Below are 25,727 nucleotides of genomic sequence, written 5' to 3' on the forward strand. Positions count from 1 at the left end.
CCAATGTTATTTGTTCACAGTAATTATGTAGTCTCATGAAAGCTATAGTTTAAATACATGACAGAATTTCCTACCCATGAGAATTATTTGCATATGAAATTATCTTCAAAGTGAAGTATTAGTATCACTGAAGCTTCTTTCCCATAAACTAGCCTAGGACTCTCTCCAGTCACTCCCTGAAGAAAATAACCTGGTATAAATCCTCAGAAAACAAGAGCAAAACACTACTCATGCATTCTTACATCTCCCATCCCTGGGAGAAATAGAAGCAGAGCATGAAAAGTTGTTGACTATGAATGATAGTTCTTCACAGAAGAAAACACTCTAAGTAGCTAATGATAAGATTTCAAGTAGATGATTCTGCACCCTGTTTTTAAACAAGTCAGATTTAATTTAAATCACTGTATTATATAATACATTAATTTTCCTACTGCTTCTTTCTTTATAATGTGTCATCTATCTCTTTCTGCTTTTATTTTTCCAATCTCTTGTTCAAACACTCATCCATTCACCTCTCTATTACTTCCTACAAAATCTGCTTTTTGCTCTGCTTTCCTTATGTCAATTCTATCAATTTCTAATCTATTTGAAATACTACTACAGATGAATTTTTCTTTTAAAAAATCAATTTTATTATGTCACTTAAGTTTAAAAAGCCTCAGTGGCTGTTTCTTTCCTGGGAGGAGAGGGAATAAGGAGTCAAAGACGACTCTTTGGTTTGAGCACGTAGGTGGGTCAGGGTGTCATTAACACAGGGGACCCAGAAGAAGATAGTTTTGGGACCAGAGGGAGATGCTGAAGACCACAGAATTTGAGGGACTTGTGAGACATAGAGAGCAAGTAAGTGAACACTCAGACTTGATGTTCAAGAGAGAGAACTGAGCTGGAGAGAAACATTTGAGAGTCGCCATGATACTGAGAGTTATAAAACTACAAACAGGTAAGATTGCTTAGGGAAGTGGACAGAGTGAATAGAAAGTCTAGGACATACCTCTGGTATTAAAAGAAAACTTCTAATATTTGAGGAGCTCACATACAGAAGAAAAATCAGTTTAGCAAAACTAGGGCCAGTGGGAAAAAGTGTGAGAATCCAATTTTATCCCATGATTCAAGAGAAATGTGCATTAACTAGATCAATGGCAGTCATTCCCCCAGCCTAGGAACCCCAGGAGCCTGGGGTGAGTCACAGTTTATCACTATGTTTCTTATTCCGCGGAGAGATTAGCTCCGCGGAATAAGAAAGCTGATCACATAGCTTCTCGGCTTCTTTCAATTCTCAGAGTTTATGATTCAAATATGTTTCATTTTTCTCTGCAGTCTGTAAACACTGTGAGCCTAAGGATTATTCCTTAGAGAAGTGCCAGGTCTGATGTGGATCTAAATAAGCATTATTTATCACTTAGACTTTGGAAAGCTCTGTAAAATGACATTAGTAAATACTTCTTAATCATCCCTGTTCAAAGAATATCGAAAACAGGGCATAGACATAAGATGGAGGAATTTGCAGGGCCGGGGGTTAAGAGAAGAGGAGGGGACACAGAACTGAAAGAGAGAGAAGAGCCCTAATAGAGGGGAAAACCGTAGTTGCATGCTTTAGAATAAGGATTAGTTATTGCAAAAACAGCAGTCTAATATAAGTGCTGGGAGGCAGTTTAATTGTACACGATGCCTTCGTTGTGATAGTCTGTGGGAGTGCCCAACATACGCTGCACAGACAATACACACACACACACACACATTTGAGTCTTCCCTTTTCTGCCCTGCAATAGTCCCCCTATCTAAAAGATAACAGTCATATTAAAAGAAGATATTCTACTTGATGCTACTTTAAACCAAATACAAATCAAACCACACGTGCACACATACCCTAAAGCTTCAGTGAAATGCAGAAGGATGTGACATTTTACAGTTAACTGGAACTCACTGGCTTTTAGGAGTTAAAGGCATCACAGTTGGCAAGTACTTGGGAGAAGGTGGGAGCGCAGTCAACAGGCAAAAATGACATCTTCGATCAACGCCTTTACTTACACGTGTGCCAAAACAAGCAGTTGGTTCTTTGTGAAAATCTCATTATTGGAAGGTGTTCTTCTAGTTGTATTAATCGAGGCATGCAACAGCTAAGGCAATTTGCTGTTGGAAAGGTATATTCTCCTGTTTTTCCTATGTTTAAAAGGGAGCATTAGATGGAAAGCATAATTTCCCTTGTGTTGTGGATTGTAAATGCTGCAAAATGGCTGCTTTCCTTCCCCATCATTGCTTCCTTTAAGACAATTATACTCAGTAAAGCAAACACTTATGTCCTCAATCTTTCAGTACAAAAATATTCCCTTTGAATTGGGTCATTTTGCATGTGTCTGGCAGCCATTTCCAGGACTCAGCCAGTAGCTCATTTCAAAAGCAAATGATAATTTGCAGATTCCATGCCATGGAATTGAAATTAGTCTTGTATGTCCTAATATTTCGTACTCTGTCTGCAGCTGCCAAAAATGATCTCCTTTTCTTGAAACTGAGCTAAATTGGGCTAAGTCCAATTCAACAAATATATGGTAATTGTATTCTGAATGACTGTTTAGAGGAGTATCACACCATCTTTTCGGAAACCTCAGGCACTTATAGACAATGTGTCCCAACCCTTCCCTGTCCTGCAATTGCCAAATGACTGGAAAGGAAGTAGATTTCCTACAGAAGAACAGGCAGCCTCCATTGCATCATGAACCCTACTGTGAGCAAGCTACATTCTTGGTGGATTGCCTGTCACTTCAAAATATCTGTACCTTGTGACTGGAGGTCATGGGCAAGACTGTCAGGTGACTTTGCTTATAAATCAATTCCTTAGAATGATAAGAACCTCAAAACCACTGGCGTGGTCTCAAAGAACTGGAATCTGCACCTCCCCTGATTCCCAAACAATCAAAAAATTAGAAGTACTTCCATATTCAACCAATTTCAGCTCTAAGAATATTATTAATAAAACAGTCCATATTAAATAGATCTTGCTTTGTGCCAGATCTGTTCTTTGTGCCAGCTGCTGTTCTAAGCACATTATATGTGCAAACACTTCATCCTCACGAAGCCTAATAATACAGGTACTCTTCCAACTGTCCCCCTATTTTATATACGGGGACACTGAGTCTCTGAGTAGGTAAGGGAGTTGCTCAAGTTCATAGAGCTATTAACTTGTAGACTCAGGATTCCAACAAAGGCAGTAGGGCTCTAGGATCTTAGCTCTTGATCACTTCACTGAGGCTACTGTGATTTTTCAGGGTGTGATCATCATTATTTGAGAAGTGTTTCTTTAAATCTTTCTTCAAGCATTCCTGTTATTACTGAGCCTATTTCTCTGTGGGCATAATTTCATCTTGTTACTCTGCTCTCCTTTCCCCACTCTCCTTCCTTCCATTAGGTCTATAATCAATGATCATGTATCAAGCACTACCATGCCCACAGTTCTTCAGCAGACATGAGACTATCTCACTTAAAGAAGGAGCAAACTTTACACATGTGCTCTATGCTTCTTTCTTTGGCAATTCTAGTAAAAATCATATTTATAGCACCAGTAGGAAGTTACTTTAAGTTCGCCTTCTACTCCTATTTTTATGCTTTCTTATCCTTTCTTTCCCAACTTTGCCCACCTTCCCCATCCCCATTTCAAGTTAATTTATTTTAACTCCTAGTTATTTGACTGAGTGTTCATCAAAAATCATGGATGGTTATTTGCAGGCGGAGCAATTATAATAACTTCAATGTGTCCTTAAAATACACACTTTCCATCTTTCCTCTTAATAATAGTTTCTAAGATCTTAAAGCTCATTTAGTCACCAAGCCAACCTGCCTAAGTGTTTCTCGAAGCTATTCCATCTAAACCCACTGCCACTTTATAAGTACAGACTTACGTGACCTCAGCAACTATGACAAACCATTAACTAGTTTCCTTATGTGTGGCTATATCACTTTCAAACCTATTTTCCACCTACCTACTAGTGATTTCTCTAAAATACCCAGGGGCGCCTGGCTGGTTCAGTTGGAAGAGCATGTGACTCTTGATCTTGGAGTTGTGAGTACGGGCCCCACATTGGGTGTAGAAATCGCTTAAAAATAAAATCTTTAAAAAAAAACAAAAAACAAAAAACAAAACTCTGATTTTATCATATTATGATCCAGCACATATGGGATACAGTCCACATTCGTTTTGAGGGGGCTGCTGGCCTCATTCCCAGCCCCTCATGCCTTCCTCACTTCTTGCTTCCATACTCTGCATTCATTGCTATCTGCCAGTTCTTGCTCTTCTCTCTGCAGGAACAACTGCCCCTTTTCATTACCTGGCAGCTACCTGTCAACTTTGCACAGGCAGCTTCCAGAGTATTTCTTCTAGGATGCCTTGCCTCTCCCTCCTACAGATTCTCTACTGCAAACCACTCCCACTAGATTAGTTATTTCTTTCTGTTTTTTCCCTCAGACATGCATTTACTACACTGACTCAAAATGATCTGTTTCTTTCTTCAGTGTATCAGTCTTCATTCACCTTCTGTTCATTAGGCTGTATTCATGATCCAATGATTAGCTCCGAGGGGATGCCATAAGTGTATGTAGAAGTGAACTGGAATTTTCCCAAATGCTTCAACAAAGAAGGAGACCAAAGGGAGACACCACATTCCCAGCAGACATTTGGTTTTTGTGGAAATAAAAGGAAAATTGTTTCAGAATCTCATTAGATTCTAATTTATCATGGGTTTTAAAACTTCATTTGCTTTAACAAAACTTTCACAGGACTAACTCACCCAAGAGAAGGTAACAAAATGATGATGCTAGAGTTCCATTCTATTTAAATTTAAATCTCCTTTTGCCAGGAAATGTCAGTGCTGATGTTATTAGAATCAGAGGCCCCACTTTTGCAGCTCTCCTGCTGGGCTTAAGTGAGCCACAAGTAGGTCAAGTGTCTCACTCCCTGAGTCAATGGCTCTGCCTGAAATAGAATGCAGAAGGATAAATCTCTTCTCTCAGACTTGCTCAGACAAAGCCAGCATTTTGATGTAAGACCAAGCACAGCTAGAAATCAACATGGATGCCAATGCACCTGTTGAGAAAAAAAAATATTTGGAGCAAGGATTTATGACAGAGTGAGGATATGAACATATTCCAAGTAGTTTTCAAAGAATGCACTACCAATATTAGGAAAAAATAATTCAACTATATGTATTTGGCCCTAACAGAATAAACTTGATCCATAAATATGACTTAATTCATCTTCTACAAAAATGCTGCTACGATTCTGCTGCCAAGATTTAAAATAATCTTTTATGTGAGGTTTTTTAAATGGCATGACTAAGGTGTGGATATGAGCTAAATTTAGTTCTCAAGGAGCAAACAGAAGAAACTAGCCTTCCATGGTCTGATGCCTGCCTCTCTTTCACCTTTCTCCCTCACCACAGGTAGCCCTAACTTATAGATGCCAGCCACACCAACACTTTTCTCATATCATACTTTCTTGCCTTTATGGCCCAGGTCATCCTGTTCCCCTAGTTTGGCCTCATCTGTCTTCTGTGCTCTCACGATGCTCTATACAGTCCACAGTTACTATACATGCCCTGGTGATATTTGGAGTCATTTCTGATAGTCACAGCTGGACGGGGAGGCCATTGGCATGGGTAGCGGTGGGGTGTGTGTGCTACTAAACAGTCTACAAGGTGCAAGTCCAATAATAATAATAATAATAATAATAATAAAACTTGATAGTGCTGATGTTGAGAAATCCTAACTTGGAATGTCTGCTACATCAAACAAGATGAGTTAATGTTTGAGGAAAGAAGCAAGTCTACGCTAAGGAATGTGGTACATCTGGAATAATGACCCTCTGAGGAAGAATTCCTTTGCCATTCTCTCTCTCTGTTCTTGTCTCCTCTCTCTTGGAAAATAGCCCTCCAGTCTCCTGTTTAGCAGCAATACAGTGCAGAGCCTACTAGTAGATAACCGCAGCTCAAAACCTACTGCGTTCTTTGTTAACATGCGCAGAGAACATACTCAGCATGGACTGCAGCTAACCAGACAAAAGGAATTTGTTTAGTTCTGCATATGCTGGTTCTGGTTTGCAAGTCTGAAATTACTTTTTAAAAAATGGATCCCAGGTTTATATGGAAAGCACAGCATTATCAAAACTATCTAGCATAATCAGATGCTCAACTGAATGACAAGTCACCAAGTAGAAAATTTATGAGTGTCAATATATCTTCAAATTGAAATGATCTTAAGGGATTATACAGGCCTCCCTATCTTGCATGCTTATTTGAGAATCAAAGAGGAAAATGGAAAATTTACAACAATCTTGCCAACTAGAATTCTGGGTTTTAAAAAGTCCTTTGAGAGAATCTAATTTTATCTGCTGTAAAATGGCTTCTCAGTACATAAGAGAGAGAAACTGTCTCTCTAGTCCCTTCCTGGACTTCATGCTTAAGTCCTTTCAGGTCATGAGGACACCACTGGATACCTCATAGCTCTGCACCAGCCACGCAGGAAATGGAAAATCCCACAGACATTAAAAATGCCAAGCTGGGGTGGATGTGGAGGGTGGGGTTATCTGGGATTGGGAGGGGAGGGAGAGACCCAAAAACCTGAGGTGTCTTAGACTGACAAAACTGCCCATCTTGTCCTGTCTGTTTCTTTCCAGTTCTCCTCATAAAGAGATATATCTCGATCTGGGATTAATAAAAATCATGATCTAAGGGTATATGGGAGGCTGGGATGCTCAGCCCCATTCGCAATCCAGATTTTTCTCCAGAGGGAAGAGGAGGCAGTCAATCTTTTTGCCTTCTTCAAACATCAGCTACCCAGTTAAACTAAATTGGTACATCTAAAATTTGCCAGGAGCATAAAAATTTCAAGTTCCAATTATCATAACTGGTAACGGGGTAAAGGTGAAAGAAAAACTTGAAAACAATTGTGCAATCTAATTAATGTTACAACAAAGCTCTAGAAAAGAAAGTAAACGTATACAAATGAAATTACCTTAGGAACAAAAAACCAGAAATGTGGTACCTAAATTTACTTTTGCATTAAAAGAAAGGACAACGCAGTCATGTGATGTGATCCCTGAGAAAAGTGAAACTCCTGAAGCAATGTGAAGGCTCTGCACTATTCTTTTCCTCTCTTTCCATCAGAGAAGCCTGGATTAGTTTTCTGTACTTGAGTTTTCTAGCTACTCTAGATAAGAGTTTCCATTTAGAAATGAACTACTGTACAAGATACCTTGCTGGTATTACTGTTAACAGCAGAGTGTTTTAATACTTCTAAGTAGAACAAAGAATGTCATCTTTTCCAAGAATACCTGTTAGAGGTATGTGGGCCATGCATTTCTGCACACTTAGCATCCTTAGGCAGGAATATGCCAGATTTGCACTCTGTTGCTGCCTTTTTTCAACATGTGTCATCTGAAGGAGGGAGTGAGTCGTGATTACACCACGTTCAGCCTCCTGGATGGCTGTGTGTTCTCAGGCCTATATGCACACAGTCAGGCTGAGGTTGCACCTTTGAGCTTTGTGAGAAAGGAGTAGCTGCATAATGACACATGGTAATTTTCCTTGTCCACTAACCTGAATTCCACATAGCATACAACAAGGTACATGTTCTGTCACCAGATGTTTGATCAGTAAATACTAAAGCCATGTCCTGGGGATACTGCCGGGTTTTATATTGATGCTTTTTGCTTTGACAGAACGATGTGCAAGACTGGTATTGATTTTTCTCTGGGTAGTTGGTAGACTCCACACATGTGAGGAGTTTGAGTGGACTGACATCTGTTTTCTTGAGAATTTTTTTTTTTCTTTAGTCTCCTTAGCATGTTATACATGAGTAGAGTGATTGTATTATTTACTATCCAATAAGGGATGCTTTTGTCTGGAAAAAGGTTCAAGTAGAAGGGACACTTGGACCATAGACACACACTGAGACTGCCCCAGGCAAATTGAAACTGTAGGTCATCCTACATAAGGGCAAATGGGCTGGGAGCCGTGGCACAGTACTCCAGACATGTATTTTAAATGAGAGGTGTGGCCAAAGATTGCATCTTCTCCTCAACAATGGCACCAAGTTTTGTTTTTGTTTTTGTTTTTCTTTTGTTTTTAATGAAATCTACACCTATGAATTGTTCTGGCTGCTTGGCCTAAGAAAGTGAGGCCAACAAATAAATGGAACCTGTAGTATTTGTGCTTATTTACCAAAGCATGGGACATCACTGCAAGAGTAAGACAGGTCTTTAGAGGTATTCAAGTTCAGTTAGCTCTACTGAGATGAATGTAAAGACATAATGAAAGAAATATATTCTCAGTCATAGCCCAAAGAAAACATTGCCAACTCATGTTCAGTGCCAAAGTAAAAGTGAGATTATAATCTTGTCGTTTTTCCCACCATCAACCATGGTATTATCAATGAATTCTCTCATTCAATTCTGTTGTTTCCACAGGACTTGGAGATGTATCATTGATCTAAAACAACTATAAAACTTACTCTAGATCTATTATAACCTGCAATCACAACGCTGAAATTCTTAGCATCTTGTGGACTTACTCGGAGTACCTGAAGATCCATGTGATTTTACCTGCTTCCCCTATCTTGTTAAACTTGCTAGGTGGTTAGTTGGTATTGTTTAATTGACTTCAACATTTTAGGAATCCACCAATTTCGTTCTAACTTTAGTCAGAAGCTGTTGGCCTCAGTCAATCCCCTGGTGATAATCCTAACTAGCACCTGAATGCATCATGTCATTCCAAACCAAGCTTTGGAAAATCTGTGCTTTATTTTGAGTGATTGGTGGTTCCCACTGCCTGTTTCTAAACCGTCTGGCAGATGACAACCTTCTGCATTTAATAACTTCTCATTTCCCTGCTAGATCGTAGTAATTTTTTTAAGGTATTTCATATGGCAATTAATGAATGACAATTCTCAATGAAATTCAACCACAGGTGGCACAATAATAGCAAGCATCTTATTGGAGACAGCAATATCCAGACAGCTACCTTTATACATGCTTACACTGATACATGTTCAGGAAATTACCACAAAGGACAACTTATATTTCTGGGAGCTGGCAGGTTGCTTTTCATTTAATTATGCAATGTATACCTGATTCCAAAAATATGAAAGTGTTGACAAAATACATCCATAAATCAAGAGACTATATATATGGGGCCGGTTAGTTTTGCAAATGGAACAAAAGCCACAGAAATGGTGAAATGGCAAGAATTTTCACTGTGACAGTGTACATAAGGTAATAGAACAACCCTTCACTCCTCATACTTTTTGTATGCTTTTTAGAAACTCAGAATAATTTCACATAGTTGCATGCGCTTATTTTTGGAAAGCTGAGCTGTGAAATGGTTCATGGTGTTTGTCTCTCCAAGGTGGCCAAGTGAGACTTAAAACAGTATGTTTAAAAAAAAAAAAAAAGCTAACAGCATATGAACTGCAAAAAGGGATGGTGCATGGGTCAACAGATATTGTAAAGAATGTGGCCGGGCCTTGTGACCTGATGAATCAAGAGGATAAATCTGCTCAAGATCATCACCCTTCCCTCTCCCAAATGATTAGATCCATCTGGTTCTCATTATTTTTCAGGGACTTCCTGCACAGTCCATTTTCATGAGTTCTGCCTGGGGCTTCCTCCCTGTTTTCAGAGCACGTGTGCTGAGTTCTGCAGACCCACCCCTGTCTTACGTATCCTTGCATGTTTTACAAACTTAGAATGGCATTTGGGCTGCCTGGCTCCAAACCTCACTTGGTGATAATGACAACAGAGTTGCTGCTGGAGAACTATTGTGAGCTTCTTGTTTGCAATCGAGTAGGAGGTGGCACCTGCTAGGCAGGACAGCTCAGGGACAGTGAGGACAAGGAGGCACTCCCCCACATTTCTATTTCTAATGAGTCTTTCTCATGCAACAGAGTCTACCAGAGCAGAGTTCTCTGCCCCTTGTCGTGCTCACCAAGTATGACATGGATGTCTGAAGAGGAGCCAACTCAGTACTGATAAATGAGAGAGAGAGAGAGAAAAGAGGACAGGATAGGAAAGGATAGGAAGGGAAAGGAAGGGAAGGAAAAGAAAGAAAAATGTAGCAACTTATTTAAAAATCAATTATCTCTTTATGTAATCATATGACATCGATCACTCTGGAACTTAAATGCTCCCACATACCAAGAATACACTGAACTATATCAGGTCCAAATAGCCAAGAGCAGACACCTTTGAGTAAAGATGCCCTGTGACAACTGTAGTGTTCTGACCTGCCTCCTAATATCATGCCCATGTCAGCGGAAGGCAGCTGGGAGACAGCATGCAGTCTGCAGATGAGGGGGGAAGTTAAAGTTGAAGACTGGGCAAACCTAAACAGGATTAAATGAATGCAACTCTATCTTTAACTAAAAGTGAAATAAAAATTAAATGAAAATGTGGAATGAAGGGGCCTCACACTGTGAGATCAGGGTGCACTAGACAGAGAGAGAGTGCTATGCCGCATGACAGACTGGATGGGGACAAGGCAAACACCAGCCTCATGAGGGAATGAAGGAGATTTAAGGTCAAGGTGAAGAGAGACCATGATGGTATAATTTAAACTCTGCCTGTACACAACGTTATGAGGCTCTCAGAATTACATGGAATAATAAAAACATGCATGCACATATCCCAGCAGCAAGCAGTCTAGTTTATCACCTCTTTTAAATTTTATACACTGAAAGTCATCACAGTAAGAAAATCAACCACCACATTTTCATAGGACTCACCAGAGCGATCCTTCATGGTCCGGATATGCACCCAATGGAATGTATTCTTCACACAACTCAAATTTATGCCCCCACACACTCTCTCCATACCGATGGAATGCACTCACCATGTCCATTCTTACAGATGAAGAGAACTACTCCTGTACAGTGATCTGCCAATTAAAAATTAAGGAGAGAAGGATAATTAGAAACCAAGACCTGACTTGCTTTCTTTTGGCCCTGTCAACTGTGTTGGGCTGTGCCATTCGCAGTACCAATGTTTCCAGGATTCAGCAAACTGTGATATTTTTTGTCTATAGGACCCTGAGGAAAGAAGAACTTTCTAGTTTATTTGTTGAGATTTATGGCAGACTGAGAATGACCAAGGCCAGGTGTGTTCTATGAGGTCACAGAACCATGGCTTTCTTGCTGCTACCTGTGCGAGGCTGCGTCTGTAGTTTAGGTCCTGTCCCTATTTTCCTGTTTCCTCCCTTCCTCCCTTTGTTCTTGTCTTAGACACTTAGGAGAACAAGAAGATGAGGAAGAGGAAACACCTTTGATGCTTTTCCTTTGAAAATTCACATTGGTGTTAAACTCTTTACTCCACTGGGATTTGCCGGTCTATGAAACAGTGAGTTTGGAATGGGCGATCTGCAGGGAAGCATCTGCGGGATTCTCTGGGCGCCCCTTGACAGGCCACATAATTGTGCCGCAAATCAATATGTCATGCCCCAAACGTAGGCAAGCTCACAGCATGTGATAGAAGTTACTGTGAGGAGATGCTCTCTCCAGGAAATGGAGCTGAACAAGCCCAATGAGAATGAAGAGTGGGCCTGGCAGGGAAGCTGCCTGTCTGCTGTGAGCGGTGATAACTGCAGACCCGACCCTGGCTTCCCCAGGGGGAGGGGCAGGACATTAGGACACCCCCCCACCCTCCCCCATCCTCCCCCACCCCCCGCTCCAGGATCCTGCACTCAGAGCTTGCCTTTGGAGGGAAGGGCTGCGTGCTGGGTTCTACCATGAAGGACTTCTATTCCCTCTGTTGCTTTCGATAGCTGTCATCTTTCATTTCCCCCAGGGTAGCTTCTATTGCTCTGTTAGTGTGAGCGTCTTAATTTCACACTGATTCTACAGTGTGAGAAAATTAAATGCAAATGCTCTTGCAAAGGATAATCCAACACAAGGTTATAAAATGGCTAAGAGATTAAAAATAAGGGACATCTGGGTGGCTCAGTTGGTTAGGCATCTGCTTTTGGCTCATGTCATGATCCTGAGGTCCTGGGATTGAGCCCCACTTCAGGCTCCCTGCTCGGTGGAGAACCTGCTTCTCCCTCTCCCTCTGCTCCTGCCCTCAGCTTGTGTGCATGCTCTGTCTCTCTCTCTGCTGTCTCTCTCAAGTAAATAAATAAAAATTTAAGAAAAAGATTAAAAAGAAGAACTTAAAAACTGTGTAATTGAAGAAACTGAGGGAAGCAGCATATTTAAAGGGCTCAGTACACTTTTCAAAGTATAGCCTTTGAAATGTCAAGTGGAGTTGAACAGACTTGTCTCAGATATGCGTGTAGTACACTTGTGCAGGGCTGGTTAGGTTTCCAGCTGGAAAAGAGTTGGTTTATGTTGCAGCTCTGAGGTGAAGTCGTTGGAAGCCAATCCCATGAGCAGATGCAGACAAGTTCTACCGGTATGGGCATTGTTGTGATAGCCTACATAAGGTGTATCAAAACAGAGGAAGGAGCAAGTCACTGACAGCAACAAAACAAAGTCAGACCAATCCAAAAGATCATGTCGGTCCACAAGAACTTTTCACAGGGCTCATATGCCTGGATGTTCTGCATTGCCCAGTGGGGAGGGGACTGGCAGTCTTCTTGATGTTAGTGCTGTTCGTATAAAACATGTGGTGTTACATCGAGGTAAAATACTGCAAAATGACCGTCCTAAAGAGAAAGCATTCCTATAGAGGGAACCTGCTTCAGGATGGATTATAAGGGATCAAGTATTAAAAATAAGGAGTGTCCAATCCTTATTTTCTTCTTGCCAAGGAGCAGTATCAGACAGAATTGGCGTTTACATTCTGTTTCTGCCACTTACAGTATAACCTTGAATAAAGCCCTTACCCTTCCTGAGCCTTAGTTATTCTCATCTATTAAATGAAATAATGATGTTTAACACAGTCATTATGAATTTAGCAGTTTTGAAGCCATGATACATGCTCAATAAATAATAGTAGTTTTAAAAGAAGCTTATATTCTCAGAGTATCTGGGTGGTGCAGTCAGTTAAGTGTCAGACTTTTGGTTTCGGCTCAGGTCATGATCTCAGAGCCAGGGTTCTGTGCTCAGCACAGAGTCTGCTGGAGATCCTCTCCCTCTCCTTCTATCCCCCCTCAACTCGTGCTCTCTCTAATAAATAAATAAATCTTTAAAAAAATAAAAGAAGCTTATATGCTCACTTATTTCAAAATAAGGTCTAAGAATTTGATTCAATAGATACGACCGCATACTTGTAAGCACTGTGAGGTAGTCTTGATTCTGGAAACAAAGATGGATATGGCACAGAGTCTGCTTTTGCGAGTCTAAACTTCAGTGCAATGGAAGAACAAGGCACAGGGAAAACTGATGAGTCCCAGAAGTGAAGTATAAACACAGATGGCCTGGAACCCTGACCAGGGAGCAATTCGTTCTGATGGTGGGATTGGAGAGGATTTCACTGAGGAGGTGGCATTTTGAGTGATTCATGAATAATGGATCTGTGTTTTTCCCTAGTTCGGTTTGTCGGCTCAACTTATTCCAAATCACCTTTCATGATAATTATGATGGCAGTGAATGGCACACCCTGGACTCAATGTCTACTTTGGGAGAGGAGACAGAAAACATATTCTTTCTCCCATGCATTTTGTCTATTTAATCATGACAATTTTTATTGATTATCTAAGAAGTAATCAGGCTTGAATAAAGAAGATGCTCTACAAAATCATTTTTGGGAATAGGAAAGAAAAGAAACAAAAAAAATCTGATTCCCATCCAAGATATACTGTCATCACTGATTCTATATTTCCAGTAGCTAAACACTCAAAAGGATTAATTTCAAACACTGTTTTTCGTAGTAAACTAATAGAAAGGCAAGGTGGTAAGCAATATACCTAATATTTATAGAGGGCCTATCATGGATTAGGTGCTCTTGTCTGGACTTTATATATGTTACTTAATTCTCAAGAGTTCTATGAATTATGTATCATCATGATGCCCATTTCACCGTTGAGGAAACTGAAGCATGAAAAGATTCATTAATTATTCCCAAGACCACAGAGCTAAGTAGAAAGAATATTAGCTTAAAAATTGGGAGATCCTTCACTTCCAATCTGTTCAAACTAACTAGATAAGAGACCTTGGACCGGTCACCTACATTAACATGGGAAAATAATTAGAGGAATTCTTTGAGTTCTAATTGTGCTAAAACTATGTATAATCTTTGTTTCAAACCATTAGATGTTTTAAATATTTTCAGACTCATTCATAATATTTTAACTTAAAGTAATTTAGCTTAAAGTAGTTCTTCAACTTTCTTTGCCTTCCTATTTTGTGTAATTAAGGACATCAACTCAAAACAGTTTTATGTTAGGAGAAATTTATAAGAACTCAGGATGAGAAATCCAAGAAGGAGGAAGTGGAGAAGGCACTTATTGCAAAGAATGTAAGAGTTACACCTATTAATATTTTCTTGCATTTCCAAATTTTTTTTTTTTTTTTTAAAGAGAGAAAGAATGTGTGTGTGGTTAGAGTAGGGAGGGACAGAGGGACAGAGAGAATCCTAAGCAGGCTCCACACTCAGAGCCTGACACAGGGTTCAATCTCATGACCCTGAGATCAGGACCTAAGCTGAAATCAAGAGCCGGATGCTTAACTGACTAAGGCACCCAGTTTCAGTCTCTGCTCCATCTCTGCAGTTTGCCTACAGGTTCTCCCACTTCAGAGTGACCCCTTGGATGAATTTTTATTCTCCAATCTATTATCATTTAGATAAAAAATCTAGTTAACATGTAACACTATGGTCATTTTATGTATGAAGATGTATATATATGCACACACACCATTTTTTATATTAGGTCCGCATTTTCACTGGTTCTAAATAGACAAGTTAAAGAACTGTACTTTATACTCTGTAAGAATAAGCAATTCAGACAAAAGTCTGAAGTGGACAGCTAAAAGATATATGTGTGATTAGGAAACATTAAACAAATGCCCAGATCAAAATGGTATACCCTCTCTTTGAACACTTCGTGGAAGGCTTCACTTCAGCAAGCTGCAGGAAGAGCACAGGGTCACCTGAGTCTGGCTGCGACTTTGCTCGAAGCCAGCCGTCCTGCATGCTAGGCTGAGCTACACAGCCTCTGGCTTCCTTTACAAGCTGTGCTTAAAAAAACAAAAAACAAAAAACCAACCAACCCAGAAAATTGATGGGCCAGATTCTCACTCTGTGTGACTCCTTGGAAGTCTTTTTGACTTGCTTTTTGAGATGTCAGGCCCATCCAGGAGGCAGGATTCTCCTCAGAAGAACTTTAGAATAGAACATTGTTTGAAAACAAAAGGTTGGATCTGGCCCTAAGCAAATAAGTGAGATTTGGAGAGGAAATCTAAACTTGCCGAGGGGCAGGATTTCTGGCCAGCCTGCCCTGAAAAGCCCTAACTTTCTTTAGGTTAACAAAGTCATCTGTCTGTCACCAAGATAATAAAGTCGATGCAAATTCTTGATATCTGTTTGGACAAAGAGTCCCTTCCCTGGCCTATTCTTAAAATGTACTTCTCTCTTAAACAATCCAAAGTTAAGGGATGGAATCATAATCCTCACTTCTAATCATGTTGCTTTCTCTATGGTTTCCTTAAGACCATCCTCCCAATTGGTATCATTCATATTTTATATTCTCTTCTACTTTCCAGCCCATTTTGAATAGGCAGGACAACCGTGCCTTCTCTTTGGGATCCACTCCTCTTATCCTCTCTAGCCTTTCCATTCCTGGTATATGTTAAACTTCTGTGCTTCCCAATCCAGGTTATATTCCCTTCCTCATCACAATGCTGGGGAGGGATTCTGTGTTGTGTACCTACTTCTAATTGGTAGCTGCTCATAAATTTGGAGTGATGATGAATGTCATCTGTGAGACATCCATAGTCAGTCACTCCATGAACTCACAAGACACCTGGGCCCCTCTGTGGCAGGGTGTAATTTTCCACTTCAGCTGGCAGTATATTGCATGCACAATACCCGTGGGTTGTGGCTCATCTGTAATGGTCATGGAAATGGACCAACCCAACTGAAAGGCTACAGCAATTCGAGAGCCCTGGTCCCAATTAAATTTATCATGATTTGATGAGGGAAGAGGGGATAGCCAAGTCCTCAAATCCCACTTAGTCTGATAACTCAGCTCTATGTTGTACCTCATGAGATGCTCTGAAACATTGGGCTGCTGCCATCACATCTGTTTCTCTTCTACTTCTGACCCCAATGCCTGAGACCTCCTACAATCACCAGCAGCAGAAATGGCAGTCAAGCTACCAAATTAGTTGTCCCCTTCCTTCCTTCCTTCCTTCCTTCTTTCTTTCCTTCCTTCCTTCTTTCCTTCTTTTTTCTCCTTTCCTTCTTCTCTCCTTTCCTTTCTTCCAATTAATGGAATATGGAATACTTTTTCTTACTAGTAACTCAAAGATTTATTTTAATTGATTTCAGATCAACTCATTGTAATCTATTTTTATATTCAAAGTTGTAACATACTCTGCCTGTTTCATATTGCTTTTTAAATGAACATGACTGTTGCTTTCATGACTATCCCTAGCATTGCCTATTTCTGATACAAGGTCAGTTACGTGAAAATCTGTAGATTCCAGGATGAGTTCATACACAAAAGCTTTGTAAGTACACTAAAGCTTTGTAAAATCCTAAGAAGTGTTAAAATAGCAGTTTCTGTGGGTACTCACATCTTCCCACATTTCAGAAATGCCTTTCACATTTAAAGACCTCTTAAGAGTTCTAAATTATTTAAAATTGCAATAGTAATACCTTCCTATTGTATCTGTCAAACAATGTAGGAATCCACAAAAAAGTTAACACATTCCAGTCACAAGCCCTAACTATCCATGGCCCTGAATAATCAACAGGAAAAGTTTTATGTTTTTTAAATAGTTTTCCCTAAAGATATATTATATTACTAATTATATTAAGTGTATAATCACAAATATAGGGAGTTTGTTTTTGTTTGAATTTTGGTTTTGTTTGTTTTTATAAATGTGGAATTATACTACATGTGGGTGCATGTGTGTAATTTAACCAACCATTTCCCTCTTCATGGACACTAGATGGGTTTATTGTGGAGGGGAGGCTGTCTGCTTTTTAAACTACAAGTCTTGCTACAGTAAATATCCACCTATATGTGGTCAGTTTTAAAAATCTTTTCTGGCCTGGTTTCCAGATTTGGGTGATAGACTTAAGAAACTGGCCTTTAAAAAACCTTTCATTTTTTCGTTACATAAAAAATTAAAGAATGCCAAATCTCTGTGACTTTCTTAGGAGAAAACTGTAGCAAAGAAGAGCATGACTTCAAATCTTAAAGTTTTATTTGGAGATACAACTTTTGTGTTAGGAAAAATTACTAGAGACTCCTACTCTCCACATCCCATCTTCAAAAAAATGTTAAATCTCCTGAAAATAAAAGGAATAGATTTTGGAGATGATAATAAGTTATATGTCCAAACCTTGAACATGAAGACAGATGTTAACTAGAGAGGAATAAACACATTAATGTAAGAGCCTAAAACTGTCTAAAAGTAGGTATCAAAGATTTATTCAACCTGCAAATATATGCCTAATTAAATTTTGCTGTATTCAGTCTTGCTTATTGTATCCTGCATGAGAGACTGCTGTATTTGAGAACCCTTAAGAGTCCAGGAGACCCAAGAGCAGAAAAAGTAACTATTTCAGTCCTCTAAATTTAACTTGACCAAATCAAACAAATGTCTACCTCCCCCAGCTCTCCTGCAGTCAATGATTAGGTGAACAACATGTCATTTAATCATTAATACCTAATTAATACCTAATGGACGATCAGACTTACTCCTTAGGTACTGAATAGCTCAGCCTAGAAAGAAGAGTGCCTTTGACCTAAATAGCAACATAATTATCTCTAATTATCTGTTTAGACACAGTCTGGCCTAATGTGAAGTCCTTGCATACTCTAACTTAAAATCTTAGATCTGTGCTAGGGGTGAACATATAAGAGTTCTAATCCTAAGCACACATCAGAGTGGTACTGAACTAATATTCATTGAGTGCCCATGAGGTACCAGGCACTGTTGTAAGGGATCGCATTCACATATCTAATTCTCACAACATACTGATTGAGGCAGTTGCTTAATCACATACATTTTACAGGTGATGAAGTTGAGGCTCAGAGAAATTAATTAACTTACCTTAAATCACATAGTTTGGTCATTGTGGCAGAGCTAAGTTCCAGCTCTTTCTACTAAAATTACTAGGTGCAGGAGAACGACTGGTAGCCACTATAAAAAATAAACCCACAAACATGACAGCTCACACAAAACCGCAGCTCATTTCATGGGCACCAAGAGTCCAAAGCAGATGTTTCTGGTCTGTGGGCAGCTTACTCAACAAGATCACTATAGGACCTAAGCTCCTTCCATCTTGTGGTTTTGCCAATCCCTAAGAACTCATTTTTTACCAGAAGAAGAAAAAAAGTAGCACAGGGAAGGGAAACATAAATTCTAGGAATAAGTCCAGAAGTGGCACAGACCACCACAGTGCTCAGCTTCCCTGCAGAGGAGGCTGGGAAATGCAGTCTAGCTGTGCATCTAGATAGAAGCAAAAGCAAATTTTGATGAACAACCAAGTATTCTCTGCCACAACCTCATTTTTCGCCCAGAAGAAACTGGCAAAATATCTATGCCATGGGGTGCCTGGAAACAAAGACAGAGAAAATAGAGCCATGCCCTTCAGGAATTCATAATTTAAGTTGGCAACAAGGAAATTAATCTATAATGAAAAATAACAGGACAAGTTGGCATAAGAGTGGCCAACTGTGTTACAGGAATTTAGAGACAGGCAATGTGATTATGGGCAGTATTATAAAGGATCTGAGTTATGTCTTAAAGAGAAAGAGCAAGGAACTTTGGTTCCTGAGGAGAAAAAACAAAAAAATCTTAAAGTGAAAAAAGTCTATATTTGGACTGGAGGCCTCAACTCTAAACTTCAACTACTTCCCAGTTTGGTCTTGGGCAGGTATCTATGTCCTGCAAGTAGATGTCATATTCTCCTGACTGACCTTAGCCATATCACATTATATTATTCATATTCTCATGGCAGGTGAACAGAATGAGAAGGGCAACTGAACAAAATTAGGAATATGGAGGGAATTTTGTATGAATATTTTTGCTTAATGGCTTGTTTTAGATCATCTATAGGACAGTGTATCACAGATACACTCTGAATCATACTCCACGCTCCCTGATCTAGAGTCATCATGACGACTTAAACAAAACCATGCAATTTTACTGTGGACAGAAATAGTTTTACCATTTTCTAAAATTGTCTGTTTTTGCTCCAACATATAAAGCTCTTCTAAGACAACATCTATTTGCCTCTTTTTATCATATGAAATGAGAATGATGCAAAGGCCATCAAATGCACAAATCTCCTAAAGGCTTTTTCACTGGTGACTCAGAATCCCTATATGTGTTAGCAAGTAAGTGGTGGGGGGAGGAATATCCTCTTCACCAAGGAAAGCCATAAAGCCTTTATTCCACATAGGAGGAAGTCCACTGATAGAGCACACCTTGCCATCCGATATCCCATACACAGAATAAGGAAGCTAAGGGTTGATATCTATTAGATATGCCATTGGATCAGAAGAGAAGAAAAAGATTTAAAAGATGGACAATAGAGAACGGATGAAGTTCTGAGCAATTTGGAAGATGCTTCCATGATTCCTGATGAGATGTAGTTAAGAGAGCCCACTTCGGTTACTGAGGTTCTACATCTGAGCTTTCGATTTGATCATGTCCTACTTCAGGGCCTGCTAAAAAAGGAGGGCCATCTCCTTAACATCAGTTCTTGAGTCCTCTCTACTCTGCTTGGCAGTTAATTACTACCAAAGCAGCAATTCCAACCAATTACCCTCTATTCTAGTGGGAGCTGACTTGGGTCAGACATCAGAGGGAAGACTGAGGGCCGTATACGTGAATAAAAATGGTTGTTGAAGGAACCCACATCGTGGCTCTTTTAATTTCTGTCAGCCAGCTCTCCATGGTTTTCTCTAAAAGCAATGATTCACCCATGTATTTGCCCTGAGCCTCTGCTTGCGCCAAAACAATGACTTTGGACTGAGTGAGACTTTGAACAGAGAAGCTAGCTTCAGGACAAGGCAAAAAGGCTATGTAAAAATGGATACCAAGATGGGTCCTTGTGTCTCAAATCACAGCCATCTCTGATGACATTTACTCATTTAACAAATATTAACGGAGCTCCTGCTATGGGTCTGTCAGGACAGTTTTAACTTGTGGCAAACAATGTGGTACAAATGGAAGTCTCAGCACTCATGGGACACAAGGTTTTGTGGGAACGAGAGGCAAAAATCAGTTAACAAACAGAACACATAGTTAACTTGTGGTAAGTGCAGCGAAGAGAAACAATAGAGTACAGGTCCTTCTGGGGTTGGGCAGGTACCTACACAGAGGATAATAAGGAGGTGAGGAGATGGTTGGTGAGAAGATGGTATTTAAAGTGGGGTCCTGAAGGAGGGAAAGGAGAAAAGGTATTCACCATCTAAAGAGCTAGGGTGGAGAGGAAGGGACAGTTTAGGGATGGATGAAATTAAATATATTGAACTACCAGTAAGGGAGACAAGCTGCTGGAACAACATCTTTGATGGCCAGTTTTATGTGTCACCAATCCCTAGTCATTCAAACACTAACATCAGTAATGCTGTGAAGGTATTTTGTAGATGCAATTACTGTTCACAATTACTTGACTTTAGGTAAAGGAGATTATCCTACATCATCTTGGTGGGCCTGATTCAGTCAAGTGGAAGGCCTTAAGAACAGAACTGAGGCTTCCCAGAAGAAAAATTCTCTAACAAAGTGCTGTGGCAGCTGGTACCTGAAATTTCCAGTCTGCCCTTCCTGCTCCATGGATTTCTGACTTGCCTTGCCATCCCTCAACACTACCTATTCCAATTCTTGGCAACAAATCTCTTAACATCTATCTCTGCTTGGCTTTGTTTCTCCAGCTGAATCCTATCTCATGCCCGGTCTTGCAGACCTCATAGAGGGCCAGCCAGGCATGACTCCTTTAGTTTCTGGGCAGCCTGGAAGTCCAGGGGATTTCAGGAAAGGGACAAGGTGGACAGGTGTATGAAAGAGTGTGATGGGACATGGTAGCAGTGCTTAGCAATGAGGTGGAGACGTTATTTCACTGCTTTCACAAATTGTGTAACTGAATGGGAGCATGCTGGCTGAATATTAGCTGAAGTTCCAGAAAGGGGGCAGAGCATAGGTGAAAACCCTGAGGCCAGAAAGTATTTGGAATCTTCAAGTAAAAAGAGAACAGAGAAGCCGGAAACAGCCAGCAAGAGGGAGAGCAGGATAAAGGGTCATGTGGTGCAGGTACGGTTAAGTACAGCAGGTTTATTTAAAAGCTCACTGAAGCATTTCAAATAGGTGAGAAACTGCTCAGTGGAGAACGGATTAGCCTGGGGGTACCGTGAAGCCAAACACAAGGGTGTACAGTTTACCCCTGAGCAGCATGGGAGTTTGGTGCCCCTGAGACACCAAAACCCATGCAGTCAAAAATCTGTCTGTAAATTCTGACTCCCCCAAAACTTACACTAACAGCCTAGTGTTCACTGGAAGCTTTACCAATAACATAAACACTTGATTAAAGCATTTTGTACGGTATATGTATTATACACTGTATTGTCATGACAGTGTAGAGAAAACAAAATGTTATTAGGAAAATCAAAGATAAGAGAAAATACGTTTACAACATTATACTGTAAAGAGTCTGGGTAGAGTCAGCGCAGCCGGCGGCAGTGGTGCAGGTCTGTCTCTTGCTTCGATACTGTGGAAGAACAGACGCCGGGACGCCCCTTCCTCCGGCCTCCCACACCCGGCAACCTCTCTTCCGGTCGCAGCCTTCGGAACCACTGTCTGCCTCCTGGGACAGCCAATACCGCGGGGCGAACGTAGCCCCTGCAGTGCCCCCCGCTCCCCGGCGCCCCAGCAGGGGCTCCCACCGTCGCCTGATCCCACCCAGGGGGAGGCCGCGTGGACGCCCGGCCCTCTGGGCCCCCTGCACTGACCTCTCTCAGGGCGGCGGCTCGGCGGGGAGCACGTGGCTCCGACGGCGCCGCGCCCGCCAGCGGGCGGAGGAGAAGATCCCGGTCCTCGGCGTCGCCTGAAGACGCCAACCAGGCAGCTGGCGGCGCCCCTTCCGGGACGTGCGTGCGGAGGCCGCGCCGACGCGAGCGGTTGAACCCTAGACGCCGACTTAGCACGCAGGTGCCGCCCGGGGTCAGCGGGCCGCCCTCCGGAGCTCGGTTTCGTGGCGCCGGTGTCGCAGGTTGAGAAGATGGCCGCCGCCTGTCAGACACCGCGGGCGGCCCCCAGGCTGGGCCGGTGGGCCTCTCCTCATGCAGCTCCCCTTCGGGCGTCACCGGGACTATTGCTCTGAGGGGCCCCGTGGTGCCGGCCTGAAGTCAGGGCTTCTGCCCGAGCCTCTTCCTGCAGCCACCAGGCCTCTGTTCAGCCACCCTGAACACTACAGACCAAGCCGTAGGCCAAACGGAATCCATAAAGCGTTTGCAGAGAAAAACATCCGTGTTTAATCGGGCCCAGAGTTCAGAGCCCTGTTGTTCAAGGCTCAAACATATGTATTGGCAGAGGCAAGAGGTAATGATGTCTTGGATAAACGTGACAACAGTGGGGAGGCAGAGAAATGGGCGGTAAATTTTGAAAATGATAATGTGAATGCCTGCTGATCAAATAAAAGGAGGGGGACTAAGGGATGAGGCTGATGGCCCCCAATTCTACCGTAGATGATAAAGAGATGAGTATCTGTGCCCACCACTTTTGATAATCCATCAGGCAGGGTGAGGAGTTGGGTTGTTTAGTTTTGGGGGTGTGGCAAGGCTGGCTCTAGGACAGTGACACCACACATCTGGGGATTATGGGGCAGAGATTTCACCCTCATTTCGTATTTCCACTGATTCTTGTCCACACCCAATCTTTGTTTCCCTAAACCATTTCCTCCTGCCTTGCATGTAAGGTGCTTGTTTCCCGTTAGGATTTCCTTGTTGTTGTGAAGGAGTGTGTAGTATATTTGATTGCTTGCATGTTTCATGCTATGGAATTTGTGAAACACTAAGGTGGTTCTTATACAACTGTAGAAATATTGGGCCAGGCCCAAGAAATGTCTTCTGTTCATCTCCACACAGTTTGCCTTTGTGCAAAATGAGCAAGGGACTCTTTGATGTCATCCAGAAGAATGTTGTGCTGGGGTTTTAAAGATACCTTAACTAATCCTCCAAAAGGATTATATATACATGGTTAACTGGAACCTGCTTTAAAAGGTATCATGGAGGCCAACCCAACAGCCTCTGAAGGGGTCTTGTGGCTACTATGTCTTACACTCAAATATTAAGTATTATGAGGTGACTCCTGTCCAAAAAGAAATGTTGGAGTTATAACCCTCAGTCAGTACCTCAGAATGTGACCTTATTTGGAGGTAAGGTTTTTATGGGAGGTGATTAAAGAAGTTAAAAGAAGGTCATTAAGGAGGACCCTAGTATAATGTGACTGATGTCCTTCTAAAAGGTGGAAATTTGAACACAGCCACACATAGAGAGATGATGTGGAACAGCAGAGAAAAGATTGTCATCTACAAGCCAAGGAGAGAGGCCTAGAATACATCCTTCCATCGTAGCCCTCACAAGGAAACGACCCTGGGGGCACCTGGATTTTGAGCTTCTGGTCTAGAGCCGTTAAGACAATAAATTTCTGTTGATTAAGCCACTCAGTTTGTAGTATTTTTTATTACAGCAGCCCTAGCAAGCTGATACCTTATCTATATACTGATACTTCTAAAATATAGACCAACCCTTGTGTAAACTAAATTCAGCCTCTTTAACCTAGGATATCTAGATCATGACTAGTTTGGGAAATAAGTGAATTGGCAAAGTGCCATTTTGCTAAATGCAATGAACCTAGATAAATAACTCACTGATTTTGATAAATTCACGTGTTCATGGCTATTTGACTTTTATTTGAGAACCGTGTTAAATACAGATCATGGCTATCAATCAGATCAGTATAAGCCTTTCCTATTGTTTTGAGGATCTTGCTTTATTTAACGTGAAATTATTACATAATCATTCTATAGGACTAAGTATATTTCTAGATTTTCTGTATTGTCATACAGATCAAATATGGTAGCAATGCTATACTGTTTTGCTGTTACCTTGCAATATATGATATTTGGCAAGATGAGTTTTTTTCTCATTATTTGATACAGCATAGTGTAGTAGCTAAGAGCTCAGTCTCTGTGTACCATGATTCCTTTACTGATAAACTGTGTTATGTAGGAAAGTTCCTTAATGTCTTGGTGTCTTGGCCTACTTTCAGTGTTGCTATGAAGAAAAGGAAAGAAATGTGAAGTACTTAGAATAATGCCTCGTGCATATTAAACACCCAGTAAATGTTGTCTATCGTTGTTGCTATGAGGCAGGCATTATTCTAAGGTCTTTGCAACCCTAATGGATGATACAAGTCAAAGACCCATTTACAGTGAGGTAGCTGAAGTCACAGAGACCCAGCAACAAGGAGAAGATCCAGAATTCAGACCTCGGCAGTTCCAAAGGCCACTCCCCTCACTGAAATATAATAAATTCTCTGGATGGAAATTCTCACAAAAGTCAGCTTTTTTTTTTTTTTAAATCATATTCATGCATGTTTACTTTCCCATATTAATTGCAGATTATTTTCTAGAGTGCTAAAATGTGCTGGTTGAATTGGAATATAATTTCACATTAGATAGTAATTTTACATTTGCCTTATTATAAGTGAAGTTGAGCATGTTTTGTGTTTTGTATGTTTTGTGTTTTGTTGGATACATGTTTTTCTTTTTCTGTGAGTTCTCTAATGTTCAATTTTGTTCATTTTGCTATTAATTTGTTAATTTTTTTCCCCAAGCTTACCATTAGCTTTGGACACACTCCATTTAGGCTTTTGCTTCCATCATTCCACACATCGTCTTTGTTTAGCTAAAATCAATGGTTATTTCCTAGGCCTTGTCTTATTTGACCCATCAGTGACACCAGACACTCTCTCTCCTACTAGAAAGGCATTCTTCTCTTGATTTCTGGCTTAGTATACACTCCTGTTCCACCTGCCATCTCTCTGCTCCCTACTAGTCAGCTTCCTTTCTCCTGTCTTACACATCTCCCCAATCTCTAAATGTTGTATCCTGGGACTCAGTCCGGTTATTACACAACCACGCACTCTCACCTCCCCCAACAAAGAGTTCTGCCAGTCTCATGGAGGCTGATAACTCTCCAACGTAGACCTTCTGCCCTGAACTCCACCTCCAGGTGTCTCGGTGCCTGCTGTCTCCTTCTCGATGGCCAGTAGCCATCTCAAAATTAACTTGTCTAGAATCCATACTCTCCCTTACACCTGTGTCTCCCACGTTCTGTTACATCCTGGTAAAAGTGGGGTCAAAGCGTCTTAGATTCATGTATGACTCACCTCTTTCTCTCTCAGTCTAATCTGTTGAGTCTTTCTTCAAATTCTATCCCAAATCTGATTTTTTAAAAAGATTTTATTTATTTATTTGACAGAGAAAGATCACAAGTAGGCAGAGAGTCAGGCAGACAGAGAGAGAGAGAGAGAGAGAGAGAGAGAAGCAGGCTTCCCACTGAGCAAAGAGCCCG

At 40.9% G+C, this 25,727-nt stretch overlaps 1 long non-coding RNA gene across 4 annotated transcripts in view; it reads right to left on the minus strand.

The window, feature by feature from the left end:
* The window catches only part of LOC116586343, a 205,727-nt gene that overhangs the window by 55,983 nt on the left and 124,017 nt on the right, over window positions 1–25,727 (minus strand). For 3 of the 4 annotated variants that reach the window (XR_004283991.1, XR_004283989.1, XR_004283990.1), the window contains exons 1-2: window positions 22,101–22,267; window positions 10,765–10,916 (exon numbers count right to left, since the gene is read on the minus strand). This is a non-coding gene — a long non-coding RNA (uncharacterized LOC116586343). Of the gene's footprint in view, window positions 1–10,764; window positions 10,917–22,100; window positions 22,268–25,727 lie in introns of those variants that run through there. The other variant, XR_004283992.1, reaches the window with a different exon arrangement.

Source organism: Mustela erminea, chromosome 3 (genome assembly GCF_009829155.1).
Source record: "Mustela erminea isolate mMusErm1 chromosome 3, mMusErm1.Pri, whole genome shotgun sequence".
NCBI lineage: Eukaryota > Metazoa > Chordata > Mammalia > Carnivora > Mustelidae > Mustela > Mustela erminea.